Source organism: Oncorhynchus keta, chromosome 4 (assembly GCF_023373465.1).
Source record: "Oncorhynchus keta strain PuntledgeMale-10-30-2019 chromosome 4, Oket_V2, whole genome shotgun sequence".
Classification (NCBI taxonomy): domain Eukaryota; kingdom Metazoa; phylum Chordata; class Actinopteri; order Salmoniformes; family Salmonidae; genus Oncorhynchus; species Oncorhynchus keta.
In genome coordinates this window covers 11,023,000-11,047,999 of record NC_068424.1, presented here as the reverse complement: position 1 = coordinate 11,047,999, position 25,000 = coordinate 11,023,000, and positions in this window count along the sequence as shown.

Sequence of the window (25,000 nt, the reverse complement as noted above, 5' to 3'; positions counted from 1 at the left end):
ACCAGCCTGTCTTTCTGAGACGCAGAGTAGGTGAATGGATGATCTCCACATGTGTGGAACCCACGATGAAGCATGGAGGAGGAGGAGGTGTGATGTTGTGGAGGTGCTTTTCTGGTGACACTAGCAGATTTATTTAGAATTCAAGGCACACTTAACCAACATGGCTACAGCAGCATTCTGCAGCGATACGCCATCCCATCTGGTTTGCACTTAGTGGGACTATCATTTGTTTTTCAACAGGACAATGACTCAAAACACACCTCCAGGCTGTGTAAGAGGTATTTGACCAAGAAAGAGAGTGATGGAGTGCTGCATCTGCTGCCCTGGCCGCCACAATCACCCAACCTCAACCAAATTGAGAAGGTTTGGGTTGAGTTGGACCATGGAGTGAAGGAAAAGTTAAATAAAGGTTAAGTAACAAAATAAAAAAAACAGCCGACAAGTGCTCGGCATATGTGGGAACTCCTTCAAGACTATTGGAAAATAATTTCAGGTGAAGAGAGAATGCCAATTGTGTGCAAATCTGTCATCAAGGCAAAGGGTGACTACTAATATTAAATATATTTTGAATACTACACGATTCCACACAGTATGGGTTATTCCATAGTTTTGATGTCTTCACTATTATTCTACAATGTAGAAAATAGTAAAAATAAAGAAACTCTGAAATAAGTAGGTGTGTCCAACCTGTTGACTAATACTGTACGTTAGCGTGCTAGCAGTTACCATAGTTACCATTCCAGTCATTACACTAACACGAATTAGCAACTACCTTCAAAATAGACGGAGAGACATAACAATTGCTCATCTGATTCTGCGGAAGCAGATAAATGTTTTCATTTCAAAATACTGAAGTATGCCTTGAACCTGTCCATTCCATTGTACTGAGGGTTGTAATGGCATAAACTGGCACTGTTTGCCAGTGTACAGAATATTTAAGACTTAGGTTGTGTGCCTGGATAATTGCACCTCAGCACTTGTCTCTAGCTCAGTATTATTGGCGCAGATCAATGGAGCTAGCCTCAGGCACAGACCTTTGGACGAAAACAATTGTTCCAGGAGCCCCACTACTGGATAGAGAGCTGTCTCTGCTGAGAAGAAGCTGGTCCTGAATCCTCAGCACATCCACACATGCTGCAGTAAAGCAACGTGTTTGCAGAGGTTATGGGAGAATAGTGTTTTCTTTATTATTCTGATCCTGTTCCACTAACTACATTGTCCTCTACTTTACCACTACATCGTCCTCTACCTTACCACTACATTGTCCTCTACTTTACCACTACATTGTCCTCTATCTTACCACTACATTGTCCTCTACCTTAACACTACATTGTCCTCTATCTTACCACTACATTGTCCTCTACCTTACCACTACATTGTCATCTGCCTTACTACTACATTGTCCTCTACTTTACTACTACATTGTCCTCTACCTTACTACATTGTCCTCTGCTTTACCACTACATTGTCCTCTACCTTACCACAACATTGTCCTCTGCCTTACTACTACATTGTCCTCTACCTTACTTCTACATTGTCCTCTACCTTACCACTACATTGTCCTCTACCTTACCAGTACATTGTCCTCTACCTTACCACTACATTGTCCTCTACCTTACCACTCCATTGTCCTCTACCTTACCACTACATTGTCCTCTACCTTATCACTACATTGTCCTCTACCTTACCACTACATTGTCCTCTACCTTACCACTACATTGTCCTCTACTTTACCACTACATTGTCCTCTACTTTACCACTACATTGTCCTCTATCTTACCACTACATTGTACTCTACTGTACCACTACATTGTCCTCTACCGTACCACCACATTGTATCTGTACCACTACATTGTACTCTACTTTACCACTACATTGTCCTCTACTTTACCACTACATTGTCCTCTACCTTACCACTACATTGTCCTCTACTGTACCACTACATTGTCCTCTACTTTACCACTACATTGTCCTCTACCTTACCACTACATTGTCCTCTACCTTTACCACTACATTGTCCTCTACTTTACCACTACATTGTCCTCTACTTTACCACTACATTGTCCTCTACCTTACTACTACATTGTCCTCTACCTTACCACTACATTGTCCTCTACTTTACCACTACATTGTCCTCTACTTTACCACTACATTGTCCTCTACTTTACCACTACATTGTCCTCTACCTTACCACTACATTGTCCTCTACTGTACCACTACATTGTCCTCTACTGTACCACTACATTGTCCTCTACCGTACCACCACATTGTACTCTTGTACCACTACATTGTACTCTACTGTACCACTACATTGTCTACTGTCTACATTGTCCTTACCACACCACATTGTCTACCTACCACTACATTGTCCTCTACTGTACCACTACATTGTCCTCTACCTTACCACTACATTGTCCTCTACCTTACCACTACATTGTCCTCTACCTTACCACTACATTGTCCTCTACTTTACCACTACATTGTACTCTACTTTACCACTACATTGTCCTCTACTTTACCACTACATTGTCCTCTACCTTACCACTACATTGTCCTCTACCTTACCACTACATTGTCCACTACTGTACCACTACATTGTCCTCTACCTTACCACTACATTGTCCTCTACCTTACCACTACATTGTCCTCTACCTTACCACTACATTGTCCACATTACCACTACATTGTCCTCTACCTTACCACTACATTGTCCTCTACCTTACCACTACATTGTCCACTACTTTACCACTACATTGCCTCTACCTTACCACTACATTGTTCTCTACTTTACCACTACATTGTCCACTACTGTACCACTACATTGTCCTCTACCTTACCACTACATTGTCCTCTACCTTACCACTACATTGTCCTCTACCTTACCACTACATTGTCCTCTACCTTACCACTATATTGTCCACTACTATACCACTACATTGTCCTCTACCTTACCACTACATTGTCCTCTACTTTACCACTACATTGTCCTCTACCTTACCACTACATTGTCCTCTACCTTACCACTACATTGTCCTCTACCTTACTACTACATTGTCCTCTACCGTACCACCACATTGTACTCTGTACCACTACATTGTCCTCTACTGTACCACTACATTGTCCTCTACCTTACCACTACATTGTCCTCTACCTTACCACTACATTGTCCTCTACCTTACCACTACATTGTCCTCTACCTTACCACTACATTGTCCTCTACCTTACTACTACATTGTCCTCACTACCACCACATTGTACTCTACTGTACCACTACATTGTCCTCCTTACCACTACATTGTCCTCTACCTTACCACTACATTGTCCTCTACTGTACCACTACATTGTCCTCTACCTTACCACTACATTGTCCACTACTGTACCACTACATTGTCCTCTACCTTACCACTACATTGTCCTCTACCTTACCACTACATTGTCCTCTACCTTACCACTATATTGTCCACTACTATACCACTACATTGTCCTCTACCTTACCACTACATTGTCCTCTACTTTACCACTACATTGTCCTCTACCTTACCACTACATTGTCCTCTACCTTACCACTACATTGTCCTCTACCTTACTACTACATTGTCCCTACCTACCACCACCTCTACCGTACCACTACATTGTCCTCTACTGTACCACTACATTGTCCTCTACCTTACCACTACATTGTCCTCTGCCTTACCACTACATTGTCCTCTACTTTACCACTACATTGTCCTCTACTTTACCACTACATTGTCCTCTACTTTACCACTACATTGTCCTCTACCTTACTACTACATTGTCCTCTACCTTACCACTACATTGTCCTCTACTGTACCACTACATTGTCCTCTAACCACTACATTGGTACCACCACAGTGTACTCTACTGTACCACTACATTGTACTCTACTGTACCACTACATTGTCCTCTACTGTACCACTACATTGTCCTCTACCGTACCACCACATTGTACTCTACTGTACCACTACATTGTCCTCTACTGTACCACTACATTGTCCTCTACCTTATCACTACATTGTCCTCTACCTTACCACTGCATTGTCCTCTACCTTACCACTACATTGTCCTCTACTTTACCACTACATTGTACTCTACTTTACCACTACATTGTCCTCTACTTTACCACCACATTGTCCTCTACCTTACCACTACATTGTCCTCTACCTTACCACTACAACTACTGTACCACTACATTGTCCTCTACCTTACCACTCATTGTCCTCTACCTTACCACTACATTGTCCTCTACCTTACCACTACATTGTCCACTACTTTACCACTACATTGTCCTCTACCTTACCACTACATACCACTACATTGTCCTCTACCTTACCACTACATTGTTCTCTACTTTACCACTACATTGTCCACTACTGTACCACTACATTGTCCTCTACCTTACCACACATTGCCCTCTACCTTACCACTACATTGTCCTCTACCTTACTACATTGTTCTCACCTTACCACTATATTGTCCACTACTATACCACTACATTGTCCTCTACCTTACCACTACATTGTCCTCTACTTTACCACTACATTGTCCTCTACCTACCACTACATTGTCCTCTACCTTACCAACATTGTCCTCTACCTTAACTACATTGTCCTCTACCTTACCACTACATTGTCCTCTACCTTACCACTCCATTGTCCTCTACCTTACCACTACATTGTCCTCTACCTTATCACTACATTGTCCTCTACCTTACCACTACATTGTCCTCTACCTTACTGCATTGTCCTCTGCCTTACCACTACATTGTCCTCTACTTTACCACTACATTGTCCTCTACCTTACCATTACATTGTCCTACCTTACCACTACATTGTCCTCTACCTTACCACTACATTGTCCTCTACCTTACCACTCCATTGTCCTCTACCTTACCACTACATTGTCCTCTACCTTACCACTCCATTGTCCTCTACCTTACCACTACATTGTCCTCTACGTTACCACTACATTGTCCTACCTTACCACTCCATTGTCCTCTACCTTACCACTACATTGTCCTCTACCTTACCACTACATTGTCCTCTACCTTACCACTACATTGTCCTCTACCTTACCACTACATTGTCCTCTACCTTACCACTACATTGTCCTCTACCTTACCACTCCATTGTCCTCTACCTTACCACTACATTGACCTCTACCTTACCACTACATTGTCCACTACCTTACCACTACATTGTCCTCTACCTTACCATTACATTGACCTTACCACTACATTGTCCTCTACCTTACACTACATTGTCCTCACCTTACTACATTGTCCTCTTTACCACTACACTGTCCTCTACCTTACCACTACATTGTCCTCTACCTTACTACTACATTGTCCTCTACCTACCACTACATTGTCCTCTATCTTACCACTACATTGTCCTCTACCTTAACACTACATTGTCCTCTATCTTACCACTACATTGTCCTCTACCTTACCACTACATTGTCATCTACCTTACTACATTGTCCTCTGCCTTACCACTACATTGTCCTCTACCTTACCACTACATTGTCCTTTACCTTACCACTACATTGTCCTCTACCTTACTACTTACTACATTGTCCTTTACCTTACTGCATTGTCCTCTGCCTTACCACTAAATTGTCCTCTACCTTACCACTACATTGTCCTCTACCTTACCACTACATTGTCCTCTACCTTACCACTACATTGTCCTCTACCTTACCACTCCATTGTCCTCTACCTTACCACTACATTGTCCTCTACCTTACCACTACATTGTCCTCTACCTTACCACTACATTGTCCTCTACCTTACCACTACATTGTCCTCTACCTTACCACTACATTGTCCTCTACCTTACCACTCCATTGTCCTCTACCTTACCACTACATTGACCTCTACCTTACCACTACATTGTCCACTACCTTACCACTACATTGTCCTCTACCTTACCATTACATTGTCCTCTACCTTACCACTACATTGTCCTCTACCTTACCACTACATTGTCCTCTACCTTACCACTCCATTGTCCTCTACCTTACCACTACATTGTCCTCTACCTTACCACTCCATTGTCCTCTACCTTACCACTACATTGTCCTCTACGTTACCACTACATTGTCCTCTACCTTACCACTCCATTGTCCTCTACCTTACCACTACAACCTTACCACTACATTGTCCTCTACCTTACCACTACATTGTCCTCTACCTTACCACTACACTGTCCTCTACCTTACCACTACATTGTCCTCTACCTTACCACTCCATTGTCCTCTACCTTACCACTACATTGCCCTCTACCTTACCACTACATTGTCCACTACCTTACCACTCCATTGTCCTCTACCTTACCACTACATTGTCCTTTACCTTACCACTACATTGTCCTCTACCTTACTACTTACTACATTGTCCTTTACCTTACTGCATTGTCCTCTGCCTTACCACTAAATTGTCCTCTACCTTACCACTACATTGTCCTCTACCTTACCACTACATTGTCCTCTACCTTACCACTACATTGTCCTCTACCTTACCACTCCATTGTCCTCTACCTTACCACTACATTGTCCTCTACCTTACCACTACATTGTCCTCTACCTTACCACTCCATTGTCCTCTACCTTACCACTAAATTGTCCTCTACCTTACCACTACATTGTCCTCTACCTTACCACTACATTGTCCTCTACCTTACTGCATTGGCCTCTACCTCAAACTTTGGTGGATGCAAAGACATAAAATGCTGTGCATAAATTCATCGGACTGGAGAATTAGATAAAGGGAGTAATTCCCTAGAAACTGAAGTATACCTTTTAACCTGTCCATTTCATTGAACTGAGGGTTGTTGTGGCATAAACAGGTCTGGTTCATCAACGTCACAGTACACACATACTATGTGTAGTGTATCACTCAGGGTCCATGAGTGTTTTTACAACATACTACAGATTCATGCGCTAACAAATATAATGAGCTTTTAATCATGTATTCCTCAAAAAGTTCTACAACTGTGAGAACATTTTGTCTGGCTACTTGGTATGACAATAGCACCGGCATCAAATCACCTGGTGCTACAGAGGGTGATATGGACAGCCCAGTACATCACTGGGGTGGAGCTCCCTGCAATCCAGCTATACCAGGCGGTGTGAAAGGAAGGCCTGGAAAAGTGTTAAAGACTCCAGCCACCCAAGACATAGACTGTTCCATCTGCTTTTGCACGGTAAGCGATACCGGTGCTTCTAATCTGACCCCAACAGGATCCTGAACAGCTTAAGTCCCTGAGCCATTCAACTTCTAAATAGATAACTAAATAACTAACAAAATGGCTACATGAACTAACTGAGTTGACCCTTGCACTCAATTTAAAACAAACATTGAGATAGCCTGTATGCACATTCACAGGGCACTACACACTCACACACACTGTCACTCCAACACACAAACTGCAACTCCAACACACACACACACACACACACACACACACACACACACACACACACACACACACACACACACACACACACACACACACACACACACACACACACACACACACACACACACACACACACACACACACACACACACACACACACACACACACACACACACACACACACACTCAGTTACTGATATTTTAGGCCACTTACACACTAAGACCTGCACAATGTATCCAGTAACATACTGCACTAGTTTCAAGTTGTAATGTCACATGGACAAATACGGTGAAAAGCCTTTCTTGCAAACTCAAAACCTGTCACTTCAACACACACACACACACAAACACACACACAAACACACGCACACACACGCACATGCACACACACACAAACACACACACACGCATGCAAGTACACAACCCCAACATGAACTGCTGTGAAAGCCTTAGTGCCAGCTGCATAATGTGGAAGTCTTTGGTTGCGTGCCTGAATAATTGCACCTCAGCACTTGTCTCTAGCTCAGTATTATTGGCGCAGATCAATGGAGCTAGCCTCAGGCACAGACCTTTGGACGAAAACAATTGTTCCAGGAGCCCCACTACTGGATAGAGAGCTGTCTCTGCTGAGAAGAAGCTGGTCCTGAATCCTCAGCACATCCACACATGCTGCAGTAAAGCAACGTGTTTGCAGAGGTTATGGGAGAATAGTGTTTTCTTTATTATTCTGATCCTGTTCCACTAACTACATTGTCCTCTACCTTACCACTACATTGTCCTCTACCTTACCACTACATTGTCCTCTACCTTACCACTACATTGTCCTCTACTTTACCACTACATTGTCCTCTACTTTACCACTACATTGTCCTCTATCTTACCACTACATTGTACTCTACTGTACCACTACATTGTCCTCTACCGTACCACCACATTGTATTCTACCGTACCACTACATTGTACTCTACTTTACCACTACATTGTCCTCTACTTTACCACTACATTGTCCTCTACCTTACCACTACATTGTCCTCTACTGTACCACTACATTGTCCTCTACTTTACCACTACATTGTACTCTACCTTACCACTACATTGTCCTCTACTTTACCACTACATTGTCCTCTACTTTACCACTACATTGTCCTCTACTTTACCACTACATTGTCCTCTACCTTACTACTACATTGTCCTCTACCTTACCACTACATTGTCCTCTACTTTACCACTACATTGTCCTCTACTTTACCACTACATTGTCCTCTACTTTACCACTACATTGTCCTCTACCTTACCACTACATTGTCCTCTACTGTACCACTACATTGTCCTCTACTGTACCACTACATTGTCCTCTACCGTACCACCACATTGTACTCTACTGTACCACTACATTGTACTCTACTGTACCACTACATTGTCCTCTACTGTACCACTACATTGTCCTCTACCGTACCACCACATTGTACTCTACCGTACCACTACATTGTCCTCTACTGTACCACTACATTGTCCTCTACCTTACCACTATATTGTCCTCTACCTTACCACTACATTGTCCTCTACCTTACCACTACATTGTCCTCTACTTTACCACTACATTGTACTCTACTTTACCACTACATTGTCCTCTACTTTACCACTACATTGTCCTCTACCTTACCACTACATTGTCCTCTACCTTACCACTACATTGTCCACTACTGTACCACTACATTGTCCTCTACCTTACCACTACATTGTCCTCTACCTTACCACTACATTGTCCTCTACCTTACCACTACATTGTCCACTACTTTACCACTACATTGTCCTCTACCTTACCACTACATTGTCCTCTACCTTACCACTACATTGTCCACTACTTTACCACTACATTGGCCTCTACCTTACCACTACATTGTTCTCTACTTTACCACTACATTGTCCACTACTGTACCACTACATTGTCCTCTACCTTACCACTACATTGTCCTCTACCTTACCACTACATTGTCCTCTACCTTACCACTACATTGTCCTCTACCTTACCACTATATTGTCCACTACTATACCACTACATTGTCCTCTACCTTACCACTACATTGTCCTCTACTTTACCACTACATTGTCCTCTACCTTACCACTACATTGTCCTCTACCTTACCACTACATTGTCCTCTACCTTACTACTACATTGTCCTCTACCGTACCACCACATTGTACTCTACCGTACCACTACATTGTCCTCTACTGTACCACTACATTGTCCTCTACCTTACCACTACATTGTCCTCTACCTTACCACTACATTGTCCTCTACCTTACCACTACATTGTCCTCTACCTTACCACTACATTGTCCTCTACCTTACTACTACATTGTCCTCTACCGTACCACCACATTGTACTCTACTGTACCACTACATTGTCCTCTACTGTACCACTACATTGTCCTCTACCTTACCACTACATTGTCCTCTACTGTACCACTACATTGTCCTCTACCTTACCACTACATTGTCCACTACTGTACCACTACATTGTCCTCTACCTTACCACTACATTGTCCTCTACCTTACCACTACATTGTCCTCTACCTTACCACTATATTGTCCACTACTATACCACTACATTGTCCTCTACCTTACCACTACATTGTCCTCTACCTTACCACTACATTGTCCTCTACCTTACCACTACATTGTCCTCTACTATACCACTACATTGTCCTCTACCTTACTACTACATTGTCCTCTACCGTACCACCACATTGTACTCTACCGTACCACTACATTGTCCTCTACTGTACCACTACATTGTCCTCTACCTTACCACTACATTGTCCTCTGCCTTACCACTACATTGTCCTCTACTTTACCACTACATTGTCCTCTACTTTACCACTACATTGTCCTCTACTTTACCACTACATTGTCCTCTACCTTACTACTACATTGTCCTCTACCTTACCACTACATTGTCCTCTACTGTACCACTACATTGTCCTCTACTGTACCACTACATTGTCCTCTACCGTACCACCACAGTGTACTCTACTGTACCACTACATTGTACTCTACTGTACCACTACATTGTCCTCTACTGTACCACTACATTGTCCTCTACCGTACCACCACATTGTACTCTACTGTACCACTACATTGTCCTCTACTGTACCACTACATTGTCCTCTACCTTATCACTACATTGTCCTCTACCTTACCACTACATTGTCCTCTACCTTACCACTACATTGTCCTCTACTTTACCACTACATTGTACTCTTCTTTACCACTACATTGTCCTCTACTTTACCACCACATTGTCCTCTACCTTACCACTACATTGTCCTCTACCTTACCACTACATTGTCCACTACTGTACCACTACATTGTCCTCTACCTTACCACTACATTGTCCTCTACCTTACCACTACATTGTCCTCTACCTTACCACTACATTGTCCACTACTTTACCACTACATTGTCCTCTACCTTACCACTACATTGTCCTCTACCTTACCACTACATTGTCCTCTACCTTACCACTACATTGTTCTCTACTTTACCACTACATTGTCCACTACTGTACCACTACATTGTCCTCTACCTTACCACTACATTGCCCTCTACCTTACCACTACATTGTCCTCTACCTTACCACTACATTGTCCTCTACCTTACCACTATATTGTCCACTACTATACCACTACATTGTCCTCTACCTTACCACTACATTGTCCTCTACTTTACCACTACATTGTCCTCTACCTTACCACTACATTGTCCTCTACCTTACCACTACATTGTCCTCTACCTTACTACTACATTGTCCTCTACCTTACCACTACATTGTACTCTACTTTACCACTACATTGTCCTCTACTTGCAGACATTACATGTGAATCAATATCCTGACAAGTAGAAGATACTTTTTTTTGGGGGGGGGGACTCATACTATCTCTCTCTTTCTCTCCCCCCTCAGAGTGTCTCGTACTGTGACAATTGAAGAGATTCAGATACATGCCAGAGCAACATATATCTGAGGGTTTCTCTTGTCTTTGCCCCTCCAGAGCACTCTCATCCATAACATATTCTAAGAACATAAAATAATTCATTCTAGAAATGCTACAGGTACAGTACATTCTAAGAAGGTGACACAGGTATTCTAAGAACTCATTGAGAAAGCAAGGGAGAGAAGGGAAGGATGACAGGGTGATGGTGGGTAGCTGAACTCCTGTTAAAGATATTACACCTCGGTTGACTTGAGTTATGCCCACTGTTATGTTATAGCCTAGCTCTAAAGCTTCAGAGAGTGGCGGGTGAAGTGAATATCTTCTGTAAAAGCATGCAGCTCTCACATACATCCTTGCCCTCCCCTCCCCTCCCCCTCCCCTCCCCCTCCCCTGGCAGCTACAGGATGAGTGGAAGCTTTGATATAATGGGATTGCTCCATACACGTATGGCCTAATGCAGCATTTAGAGGCGGGGATAAGTCAGGGATCACACTGGGCATAATAAGGCTATTAAATTACAGACACCCCCAGATGCTGGGCTGGGACCTAATCCCCCCACCAGCCTGGAACGGGGGAGCTAGAGGGAGACTAGAGAGTAGCAAGGAAGGGAGAGAGAGAGAGAGAGAGAGAGAGAGAGAGAGAGAGAGAGAGAGAGAGACGGGTCATGCAGAAGAACAGCTCCTGACTTGTTATAACTTTCTGGTTAAACCCATCCCGTTAGCGGGATCATTTTTGTCAACCACCACTGAATTGCAGAGCGCCAAATTCAAATCAAATTACAAAAAATATTTCATTTTCATGAAATCACAAGTGCAATATAGCTAAACACAGCGTAGTTTGTTGTTAATCCACCTGGAGTGTCAGATTTTAATAAAGCTTTTCGGCGAAAGCATACTGTAACGTTTGTCGTCGGGAGAAGGAGAAGAGGACCAAAGTGCAGCGTGGTACGTATTCATAATAATTTTAATATAGATGAATATTGAACAAAAACAACAAACCGACAAACGAAGAGTTCATTAAGGTGCAACAAAAAACACTAAACAGAAAACAACTACCCACAACCCATAGTGGGAAAACAGGCTGCCTAAGTATGGTTCTCAATCAGAGACAATGATTGACAGCTGCCTCTGATTGGGAACCATACCAGGCCAAAACCAGAAATACAAAACATAGAACAAAAACATAGAATGCCCACCCCAACTCACGCCCTGACCAAACTAAAACAGAGACATAAAAAAGGAACTAAGGTCAGGACCTGACACATACCAAGCGTTTATGTAAGGACATCTCTCTTAGGAGACAAAATATTAAAAACAGCTAGCAGCCAAGTAGATTGGTCAGAAAAGCAATACATTAAATCACTTACCTTTGATGATCTTCGGATGTTTGCACTCACGAGACTCCCAGTTGCACTATAAATGTTCCTTTTGTTCCATAAAGATTATTTTTATATCCAAAAACCCTCCATTTGGTTTGCGCGTTATGTTCAGGAATCCACAGGCTCGAGCGGTCACGATATCGCAGACGAGAATTCCAAATAGTATCCGTAATGTTTCTAGAAACATTTCAAATGTTTTTAATAATCAACCGGGAATATAGCTTCTTCAATAGGAGAGAGAGAAAAAAATGGCTGCTCCAAGCTGTTGTGCAGACAAAACTCTCCTGGCACCCAGCCATTCAATGACGCGATGTGATCTTTCTCGCTTATTTTTCAAAATAAAAGCTGACACTATGTCTAAAGACTGTTCACACCATGGGCAAGCCATAGGAAAAGGAATCTGGTTGATATCCCTTAAAATGGAGCGAAGGCAGGCTATGGAACATGGAGCTTTCAAAATAGAGGCCACTTCATGGTTGGATTTTCCTCAGGTTTTCGCCTGCAATATCAGTTCTGTTAAACTCACAGACAATATTTTGACAGTTTTGGAAACTTTAGAGTGCTTTCTATCCTACTCTGACATTATATCCATATGCTAGATTCCGGGCCTGAGAAATAGGCAGTTTCATTTGGGTACGTTTTTCATCCAAACCTCAAAATACTGCCCCCTACACTCAAGAGGGATTGAGATAACATGATTAAATTAGCAAAAAATGTATTGGTAATCAAATTGTACAACTGAAGATCAACTCAGGAGGAACAGATTGACAGAGAGTGAGTTGAAAGACCAATCTTAATCAGCTAGCTTACTGCCTAGCTCCAACTGTTTACTGGTGGTAACCATAGCAACACGGCCACTGAGGCAGAGCTAGCAGCAGCAGAAACTGAGAGACCCCCCCTCCCCCTTTTTTTGAATACCCAGCAGAAATCAAATCAGAGAAGGGAAGAATCAATTTTAAACACAGAATTCTGAGGGAGAACCCGGAAACTTTCTTTGCAGACAGCTCACAAAACAGGACTGTTACAAACCTGTTATTTTACACAGACCACATTACTGCCTGGCGTACAGCTGTAACCAGGCATTTCAGCTGTACCACAAAGAAAGGCATCTGCAAGAGAAGGCAAATCCACATGTTTGAGGACAGCGATAAGGACCAGAAAAACAGGTTTCTGGTGGTAAACAGGTACCAGAACGGCACTGTCATTGTCCAGGGCAGTGAGGCTGGACTCAGCTCTTTTGTGCAGGACTTCCCCACCCTAAGGGAGATAGCGGAAAGCAACAAAGCCAAGGACAGCAACCCCTCATCTCAGGCACCCAAACAGCAGGAGCCCAGACCTACACCCACACAACAGGTCTATCCTCCCCCTGCCTACCTAACACCACCAAAGCCAGCACCACACTACCATCAGCCTGCTGAGAGACACACTGGCTCTGTTAGAGGTATGGGTTACTGAGCTGAAGGAGCAGCCCCCCAGCTAAACTTCCATCAGCCTGCTGAGAGACAGGCTGTCTCTGTTAGAGGTATGGGTTACTGAGCTGAAGGAGCAGCCCCTCAGCTACACCCCCTCCAGCCCAGACACAGAACTTCTACAGTACCAGAACAACCCGTGCAGGACCTAGCTGAAGAACTCTTTCCAGGAGCTGAGAGAGAGCCTTACCACAGCGCTTGAGGAGGTGAAGGCCACCATGAGGAGAGAGCCTTACCACAGCGCTTGAGGAGGTGAAGGCCACCATGAGGAGAGAGCCTTACCACAGCGCTTTAGGAGGTGAAGGCCACCATGAGGAGAGAGCCTTACCACAGCGCTTGAGGAGGTGAAGGCCACCATGAGGAGAGAGCCTTACCACAGCGCTTGAGGAGGTGAAGGCCACCATGAGGAGAGAGCCTTACCACAGCGCTTGAGGAGCTGAAGGCCACCATGAGGAGAGAGCCTTACCGTAGCGCTTGAGGAGGTGAAGGCCACCATGAGGAGAGAGCCTTACCACAGCGCTTGAGGAGGTGAAGGCCACCATGAGGAGAGAGCCTTACCACAGCGCTTGAGGAGGTGAAGGCCACCATGAGGAGAGAGCCTTACCGTAGCGCTTGAGGAGGTGAAGGCCACCATGAGGAGAGAGCCTTACCGTAGCGCTTGAGGAGCTGAAGGCCACCATGAGGAGAGAGCCTTACCGTAGCGCTTGAGGAGGTGAAGGCCACCATGAGGAGAGAGCCTTACCACAGCGCTTGAGGAGGTGAAGGCCACCATGAGGAGAGAGCCTTACCACAGCGCTTGAGGAGGTGAAGGACACCATGAGGAGAGAGCTAGTGCAGGTGAAGGAGGAGATGGCAAAGGAGTTATCTGTCATCAAGAGAGTGCTGCAGCACAGAGAACAGACTGTAGAGACTCCTAGAGAGAAGCTGCAGCCCCTCACCACCCCTAACAACCCCACTGACCCACCTTTAACCACAATCCCCCCATACCGACAAACCTTTACCCCCAGTCAACAAGGAGGCTTACATGGGAACACCAACTACAGAGAGAAGCTCTATGGATCCTCCTGACACACCACCACAAAGCCCTCCTTGTACCCCAGCTCCAGACCGCAAACACACTACTCTGGTAAAACCCATTGAGGTGGCCATCCTCATTGACACACATGGGATACTCATCCAAGAGGATTAACTCTTTCCCCACCACACAAGGTGTGCAAAATACGGTGCACAAAAACACAGGATGCACTCCACATCCTGTCCCAGCCAACTCCCGAACGTGCACGTTGCTCACCACCCAACATTCACCCCAGAGCCATTGCATGACCACTCCCACCTGTTGAAGCAGACAGTAGGGATGTTTGCCAAGTCTCTAAAGGACGTGGCACTTGGTAGACAAACACCCCATGCCGCAATGGACAGAGGAACACCCAGAGACCCCTACCAGACCACTGCACCACCAAGGAGCCCCAGGCCCATTCCACACCACACCAGACCACTGCACCACCAAGGAGCCCCAGGCCCATTCATCGCCCCACCAGACCACTGCACCACCAAGGAGCCCCAGGCCCCTTCACTGCCCCACCAGACCCAGCACACCCCACAGGCCCCCCCACCACCAAAGCATCACCACTTCCATCGGCTTAGCCAGACCGGGCCCAGCCTAGAACCCCGCACCAGACCACCACCTCTACCAGACCAGAGAGGAAACCCCACGGCCCAGAACTGGCCCTCCTCCACTCCACAGGGCCCAACAACAGGACCAGCGCAGCTACGCAGAGGTCGTCAGAGGACAGGACAACCCTGTAGGGTTGAGTGAGATTAAACAGCTCCTCCAATATATCTGCACTAAACGCGAGCGCACACACACACACACACACACACACACACACACACACACACACACACACACACACACACACACACACACACACACACACACTGCTATTCATTATTTTTGCAACATGAAATCACTTTCAGTTAGCATGTGGAACATTCAGGGCCTAAACTCATCAACCTTTGGACTGAAGAGTTTAGCACTGAAGTTTAACGAAAATCTTAAAGATGTTGACGTCATCATTCTTCAGGAGTGATGACATTGTCACTAACTGTCCCAAAGGCTACAGAGAAGTAATTGTGCCATCACAGAAACACAACACAGATCACCTCACAATGGGTAAATATGACATTTGGTTAAAACTGAAAAAATAACTTGTACTGACAGAAAAGGATGTGTTCCTTTGCGCAATATATTTCCCTCCTCGGAACCCCCGTATTACTCAGAGGAGATCTTCCCCCCCCAGAATCCCCATATTACTCAGAGGAGTTCTGCCCCCAGAATCCCCATATTACTCAGAGGAGATCTCCCCCAGAATCCCCATATTACTCAGAGGAGATGTCCCCCAGAATCCCCATATTACTCAGAGGAGATCTCCCCCCCCCAGAATCCCCATATTACTCAGAGGAGATCTTCCCCCAGAATCCCCATATTACTCAGAGGAGTTCTGCCCCCCTTGGAATCCCCATATTACTCAGAGGAGATCTCCCCCAGAATCCCCATATTACTCAGAGGAGATCTTCCCCCAGAATCCCCATATTACTCAAAGTAGATCTCCCCCCCAGAATCCCCATATTACTCAGAGGAGATCCCCCCCCCCCAGAATCCCCATATTACTCAGAGGAGTTCTGCCCCCCCCTCGGAATCCCCATATTACTCAGAGGAGTTCTGCCCCCCTCGGAATCCCCATATTACTCAGAGGAGTTCTGCCCCCCTCGGAATCCCCATATTACTCAGAGGAGTTCTGCCCCCCTCGGAATCCCCATATTACTCAGAGGAGTTCTGCCCCCCCCTCGGAATCCCCATATTACTCAGAGGAGTTCTGCCCCCCCCCCCATATTCGGAATCCCCATATTACTCAGAGGAGTTCTGAATCCCCCCAGAGGAGTTCGAATCCCCATATTACTCAGAGGAGTTCCCCCCCAGAATCCCCATATTACTCAGAGGAGTTCTGCCCCCCTCGGAATCCCCATATTACTCAGAGGAGTTCTGCCCCCCTCGGAATCCCCATATTACTCAGAGGAGTTCTGCCCCCCTCGGAATCCCCATATTACTCAGAGGAGTTCTGCCCCCCTCGGAATCCCCTTATTACTCAGAGGAGTTCTGCCCCCCTCGGAATCCCCATATTACTCAGAGGAGTTCTGCCCCCCTCGGAATCCCCATATTACTCAGAGGAGTTCTGCCCCCCCCCCTCGGAATCCCCATATTACTCAGAGGAGTTCTGCCCCCCTCGGAATCCCCATATTACTCAGAGGAGTTCTGCCCCCCTCGGAATCCCCATATTACTCAGAGGAGTTCTGCCCCCCCCAGAATCCCCATATTACTCAGAGGTGGTCTTCCCCACCCTTGGGAAAGGGACGAGTTCATTTCCCTGGGTCTGGAAATGGCACATCTGTGGGGACACAAATGCACGCACAGGAAAACTACCTGATCTAACGAGCACATGAGGGGACAGCTTTATTACAGGCCATAGTGTCTCTAACGGTCTTCATCTCCCCATAGAAACAACAGTGACAGACCACATGAGGGGACAGCTTTATTACAGGCCATAGTGTCTCTAACTGTCTTCATCTCCCCATAGAAACAACAGTGACAGCTTTATTACAGGCCATAGTGTCTCTAACTGTCTTCATCTCCCCCATAGAAACAACAGTGACAGACCACACGAGGGGACAGCTTTATTACAGGCCATAGTGTCTCTAACTGTCTTCATCTCCCCATAGAAACAACAGTGACAGACCACATGAGGGGACAGCTTTATTACAGGCCATAGTGTCTCTAACTGTCTTCATCTCCCCCATAGAAACAACAGTGACAGCTTTATTACAGGCCATAGTGTCTCTAACTGTCTTCATCTCCCCATAGAAACAACAGTGACAGACCACATGAGGGGACAGCTTTATTACAGGCCATAGTGTCTCTAACTGTCTTCATCTCCCCCATAGAAACAACAGTGACAGACCACACGAGGGGACAGCTTTATTACAGGCCATAGTGTCTCTAACTGTCTTCATCTCCCCATAGAAACAACAGTGACAGACCACATGAGGGGACAGCTTTATTACAGGCCATAGTGTCTCTAACTGTCTTCATCTCCCCATAGAAACAACAGTGACAGACCACATGAGGGGACAGCTTTATTACAGGCCATAGTGTCTCTAACTGTCTTCATCTCCCCATAGAAACAACAGTGACAGCTTTATTACAGGCCATAGTGTCTCTAACTGTCTTCATCTCCCCATAGAAACAACAGTGACAGACCAGCAACAACAACGGAAGGGATCTGTTGCATCTCTGTAGAAGCCTGGGTCTGTACTTTGTCAATGGTTGGTTACGGGGGGAGTCTTTGGGGAGATTCACCTACTGCTCACCTCTTGGCCACAGTACAGTATACTACATGATTACAGACATTGACCCTTTCTCTCTCAGCTCATTCACTGTCAAGCCACTAACACCTCTGTCTGATCACAGCCAAATTACGTGATGCCTCAAAAAAACAGACATGGAAACAACCACACATTCACAGCCCAGTAAGCTGTACAACATCAGCACTTCATACAAATGGGCCCAAAACAACACAGAAGAATACCAGAAAGCAATCTGTAACCAAAATACCCAAACACTCTTAGATTCTGGAGACCACATTCACTCACAGTAACGAAGGCATCAATCTAGCAGTAAAAAACATCAACTATATATTCAGGCAAACAGAAAAAGAAGCTCAACTGAAATGGATAAGAAACTAAACAAAAAAGACCACAGATGACAACTGGTTTGATGCAGATTGTAAAATTATAAGGAAAACACTTAGAACACCATCCAACCAAAAGCACAGAGACCCAAATAATGGTGAATTACACCTTCATTACTGTGACACTTTAAAACTCTATAAACGTCCTCAGAACCAAAACAGCACAGTACAACAGCAAGCAGCTGACACTAATTGAAGAGTCCATAAACACAAAAAACTTCTGGCAAAATCGGGAAAAACTATAAAAATCCAAACAAGAGGAACTAGTGATACAAAATGATGACATATGGACAACCCTTTAAAACACTCTACAACACCGTTCAAATTGACACAAACGCAGAACAACGACAAATTCATGGCAAGTTGAATGGATTAGAAAAAGCTATAAAGGACAATCAACATCCACTGGACTCCCCAATTACTGACCAGGAGCTCTATAAGAAACTAAACTATTACTGACCAGGAGCTCTATAAGAAACTAAACTATTACTGACCAGGAGCTCTATAAGAAACTAAACTATTACTGACCAGGAGCTCTATAAGAAACTAAACTATTACTGACCAGGAGCTCTATAAGAAACTAAACTATTACTGACCAGGAGCTCTATAAGAAACTAAACTATTACTGACCAGGAGCTCTATAAGAAACTAAACTATTACTGACCAGGAGCTCTATAAGAAACTAAACTATTACTGACCAGGAGCTCTATAAGAAACTAAACTATTACTGACCAGGAGCTCTATAAGAAACTAAACTATTACTGACCAGGAGCTCTATAAGAAACTAAACTATTACTGACCAGGAGCTCTATAAGAAACTAAACTATTACTGACCAGGAGCTCTATAAGAAACTAAACTATTACTGACCAGGAGCTCTATAAGAAACTAAACTATTACTGACCAGGAGCTCTATAAGAAACTAAACTATTACTGACCAGGAGCTCTATAAGAAACTAAACTATTACTGACCAGGAGCTCTATAAGAAACTAAACTATTACTGACCAGGAGCTCTACAAGAAACTTCAGTCCCTCAAATTTAAAAAAGCAATGCTGACCTGATGGCATCCTAAATGAGATGCTCAAACTCACTAGTGCAACATTTCTATTGGCTACATTAAAACTGTTTAATTTGATCCTAAGTGTAGGTTATTTCCCTGACATCTGGAATCAAGGACTCATAAACCCCAATCTTTAAGAATGGATACAAATGTGATCCTAACAACTACAGAGGCATTTGTGGATTCATACCAAAACATACCAAAACATCGCATGACTGATCATATTTACACCCTACACACCCTGATAGATAAACATGTCCACCAAAATAATACCAAAATATATGCTTGCTTTATCAACGCGGCATTAAAATTTGCAAGAACAGAATTGTTTAACCAGGGGTGGGGCCTTTTCATGGGGTTTCAATCTGAGCCCTGCACTCTTTATTATTGTTTTTTTTTTTTACATTTTACCCCCTTTTCTCCCCAATTTCGTGGTATCCAATTGTTCGTAGTTACTATCTTGTCTCATCGCTACAACTCCCGTACGGGCTCGGGAGAGATGAAGGTCGAAAGCCATGCATCCTCCGAAACACAACCCAACCAAGCCGCACTGCTTCTTAACACAGCGCGCATCCAACCCGGAAGCCAGCCGCACCAATGTGTCGGAGGAAACACTGTGCACCTGGCGACCTTGGTTAGCTCGCACTGCGCCCAGCCCGTCACAGGAGTCGCTACTGCGCGATGAGACAAGGATATCCCTCCCTCACCCGGACGACGCTAGGCCAATTGTGCGTCGCCCCATGGACCTCCCGGTCATGGCCGGCTGCAACAGAGCCTGGGCTCGAACCCAGTGGCACAGCTAGCACTGCGATGCAGTGCCCTAGACCACTGCGCCACCCGGGAGGTTAAATGCAGATGACCTAATGTCTGCTGGCACCCACAGCACATGGCCTACAGCAGAGCCTGGACCTGCTAGAGCAGTACCGTCAGACCTGGGCCCTGGCAGTAAACCTCAAAAATACTCAAATAATGATTTCCAGAGAAGATCCAGATCTCAGGGAATTAGACCAAAGTTTTCAATTGGTACAAAATATATAGAGTAATGCACACGATACAGTTACTTGGGTTTAATAATAAGCTGAACTGGACACCTTAATGATGCAGTTAATGAACTGAGAGTGAAAGCACGCAGTGCATTCTACGACATTAAAAACACATTCAAATTAAAATACCTATTAAAATGTGTCTAAAACGAATTGAATGTGTCATTGAACCAATTGCACTTTATGGTAGCGAGGTGTGGGGTCCACTTGCAAAACAAGATTTCATCAAATGGGACAAACACCCCATTGAAACCCTGCATGCAGAGTTCTGTAAGATACTCCTACATGTCTAGAGGAAAACTACAAGCAATGCATGCAGGGCAGAATTAGGCCAATATCCACTAATAATACAAACTCAAAAAAGGGCAATGAAGTTTTGGAAACATGTAAAATACAGTGACTCCCTCTGATATCATTACCAAGCCCTGCAATGCCAAGAGCTGAGCAAAGAACAGAGTCCCCTCATCCAGCTGGTCCTGGGGCTGAGTTCACAAACCTGTTCTACTAACACACTGAAGCCTCAGTCCCCTCATCCAGCTGGTCCTGGGGCTGAGTTCACAAACCTTTTCTACTAACACACTGAAGCCTCAGTCCCCTCATCCAGCTGGTCCTGGGGCTGAGTTCACAAACCTGTTCTACTAACACACTGAAGCCTCAGTCCCCTCATCCAGCTGGTCCTGGGGCTGAGTTCACAAACCTGTTCTACTAACACACTGAAGCCTCAGTCCCCTCATCCAGCTGGTCCTGGGGCTGAGTTCACAAACCTGTTCTACTAACACACTGAAGCCTCAGTCCCTCATCCATCTGGTCCTGGGGCTGAGTTCACAAACCTGTTCTACTAACACACTGAAGCCTCAGTCCCCTCATCCATCTGGTCCTGGGGCTGAGTTCACAAACCTGTTCTACTAACACACTGAAGCCTCAGTCCCCTCATCCAGCTGGTCTTGGGGCTGAGTTCACAAACCTGTTCTACTAACACACTGAAGCCTCAGTCCCCTCATCCAGCTGGTCTTGGGGCTGAGTTCACAAACCTGTTCTACTAACACACTGAAGCCTCAGTCCCCTCATCCAGCTGGTCTTGGGGCTGAGTTCACAAACCTGTTCTACTAACACACTGAAGCCTCAGGCCTCTCATCCATCTGGTCCTGGGGCTGAGTTCACAAACCTGTTCTACTAACACACTGAAGCCTCAGGCCTCTCATCCATCTGGTCCTGGGGCTGAGTTCACAAACCTGTTCTACTAACACACTGAAGCCTCAGTCCTCTCATCCATCTGGTCCTGGGGCTGAGTTCACAAACCTGTTCTACTAACACACTGAAGCCTCAGTCCTCTCATCCAGCTGGTCCTGGGGCTGAGTTCACTAACCTGTTCTACTAACACACTGAAGCCTCAGTCCTCTCATCCATCTGGTCCTGGGGCTGAGTTCACAAACCTGTTCTACTAACACACTGAAGACTCAGTCCCCTTATCCAGCTGGTCTTGTGGCTGAGTTCACAAACCTGTTCTACTAACACACTGAAGCCTCAGTCCTCTCATCCATCTGGTCCTGGGGCTGAGTTCACAAACCTGTTCTACTAACACACTGAAGCCTCAGTCCCCTCATCCAGCTGGTCTTGGGGCTGAGTTCACAAACCTGTTCTACTAACACACTGAAGCCTCAGTCCCCTCATCCAGCTGGTCTTGGGGCTGAGTTCACAAACCTGTTCTACTAACACACTGAAACCTCAGGCCTCTCATCCATCTGGTCCTGGGGCTGAGTTCACAAACCTGTTCTACTAACACACTGAAGCCTCAGTCCCCTCATCCAGCTGGTCTTGGGGCTGAGTTCACAAACCTGTTCTACTAACACACTGAAGCCTCAGTCCTCTCCATCTGGTCCTGGGGCTGAGTTCACAAACCTGTTCTACTAACACACTGAAGCCTCAGTCCCCTCATCCAGCTGGTCCTGGGGCTGAGTTCACAAACCTTTTCTACTAACACACTGAAGCCTCAGTCCCCTCATCCAGCTGGTCCTGGGGCTGAGTTCACAAACCTGTTCTACTAATACACTGAAGCCTCAGTCCCCTCATCCACCTGGTCCTGGGGCTGAGTTCACAAACCTGTTCTACTAACACACTGAAGCCTCAGTCCCCTCATCCAGCTGGTCCTGGGGCTGAGTTCACAAACCTGTTCTACTAACACACTGAAGCCTCAGTCCTCTCATCCATCTGGTCCTGGGGCTGAGTTCACAAACCTGTTCTACTAACACACTGAAGCCTCAGTCCCCTCATCCATCTGGTCCTGGGGCTGAGTTCACAAACCTGTTCTACTAACACACTGAAGCCTCAGTCCCCTCATCCAGCTGGTCTTGGGGCTGAGTTCACAAACCTGTTCTACTAACACACTGAAGCCTCAGTCCCCTCATCCATCTGGTCTTGGGGCTGAGTTCACAAACCTGTTCTACTAACACACTGAAGCCTCAGTCCCCTCATCCAGCTGGTCCTGGGGCTGAGTTCACAAACCTGTTCTACTAACACACTGAAGCCTCAGTCCTCTCATCCATCTGGTCCTGGGGCTGAGTTCACAAACCTGTTCTACTAACACACTGAAGCCTCAGTCCTCTCATCCATCTGGTCCTGGGGCTGAGTTCACAAACCTGTTCTACTAACACACTGAAGCCTCAGTCCCCTCATCCATCTGGTCCTGGGGCTGAGTTCACAAACCTGTTCTACTAACACACTGAAGCCTCAGTCCCCTCATCCAGCTGGTCTTGGGGCTGAGTTCACAAACCTGTTCTACTAACACACTGAAGCCTCAGTCCTCTCATCCATCTGGTCCTGGGGCTGAGTTCACAAACCTGTTCTACTAACACACTGAAGACTCAGTCCCCTTATCCAGCTGGTCTTGTGGCTGAGTTCACAAACCTGTTCTACTAACACACTGAAGCCTCAGTCCTCTCATCCATCTGGTCCTGGGGCTGAGTTCACAAACCTGTTCTACTAAACACTGAAGCCTCAGTCCCCTCATCCAGCTGGTCTTGGGGCTGAGTTCACAAACCTGTTCTACTAACACACTGAAGCCTCAGTCCCCTCATCCAGCTGGTCTTGGGGCTGAGTTCACAAACCTGTTCTACTAACACACTGAAGCCTCAGTCCTCTCATCCATCTGGTCCTGGGGCTGAGTTCACAAACCTGTTCTACTAACACACTGAAGACTCAGTCCCCTTATCCAGCTGGTCTTGTGGCTGAGTTCACAAAACTGTTCTACTAACACACTGAAGCCTCAGTCCTCTCATCCATCTGGTCCTGGGGCTGAGTTCACAAACCTGTTCTACTAACACACTGAAGCCTCAGTCCTCTCATCCATCTGGTCCTGGGGCTGAGTTCACAAACCTGTTCTACTAACGCACTGAAGCCTCAGTCCCCTCATCCAGCTGGTCCTGGGGCTGAGTTCACAAACCTGTTCTACTAACACACTGAAGCCTCAGTCCTCTCATCCATCTGGTCCTGGGGCTGAGTTCACAAACCTGTTCTACTAACACACTGAAGCCTCAGTCCTCTCATCCATCTGGTCCTGGGGCTGAGTTCACAAACCTGTTCTACTAACACACTGAAGCCTCAGTCCCCTCATCCATCTGGTCCTGGGGCTGAGTTCACAAACCTGTTCTACTAACACACTGAAGCCTCAGTCCCCTCATCCAGCTGGTCTTGGGGCTGAGTTCACAAACCTGTTCTACTAACACACTGAAGCCTCACCTCATCCATCTCGTCCTGGGGCTGAGTTCACAAACCTGTTCTACTAACACACTGAAGACTCAGTCCCCTTATCCA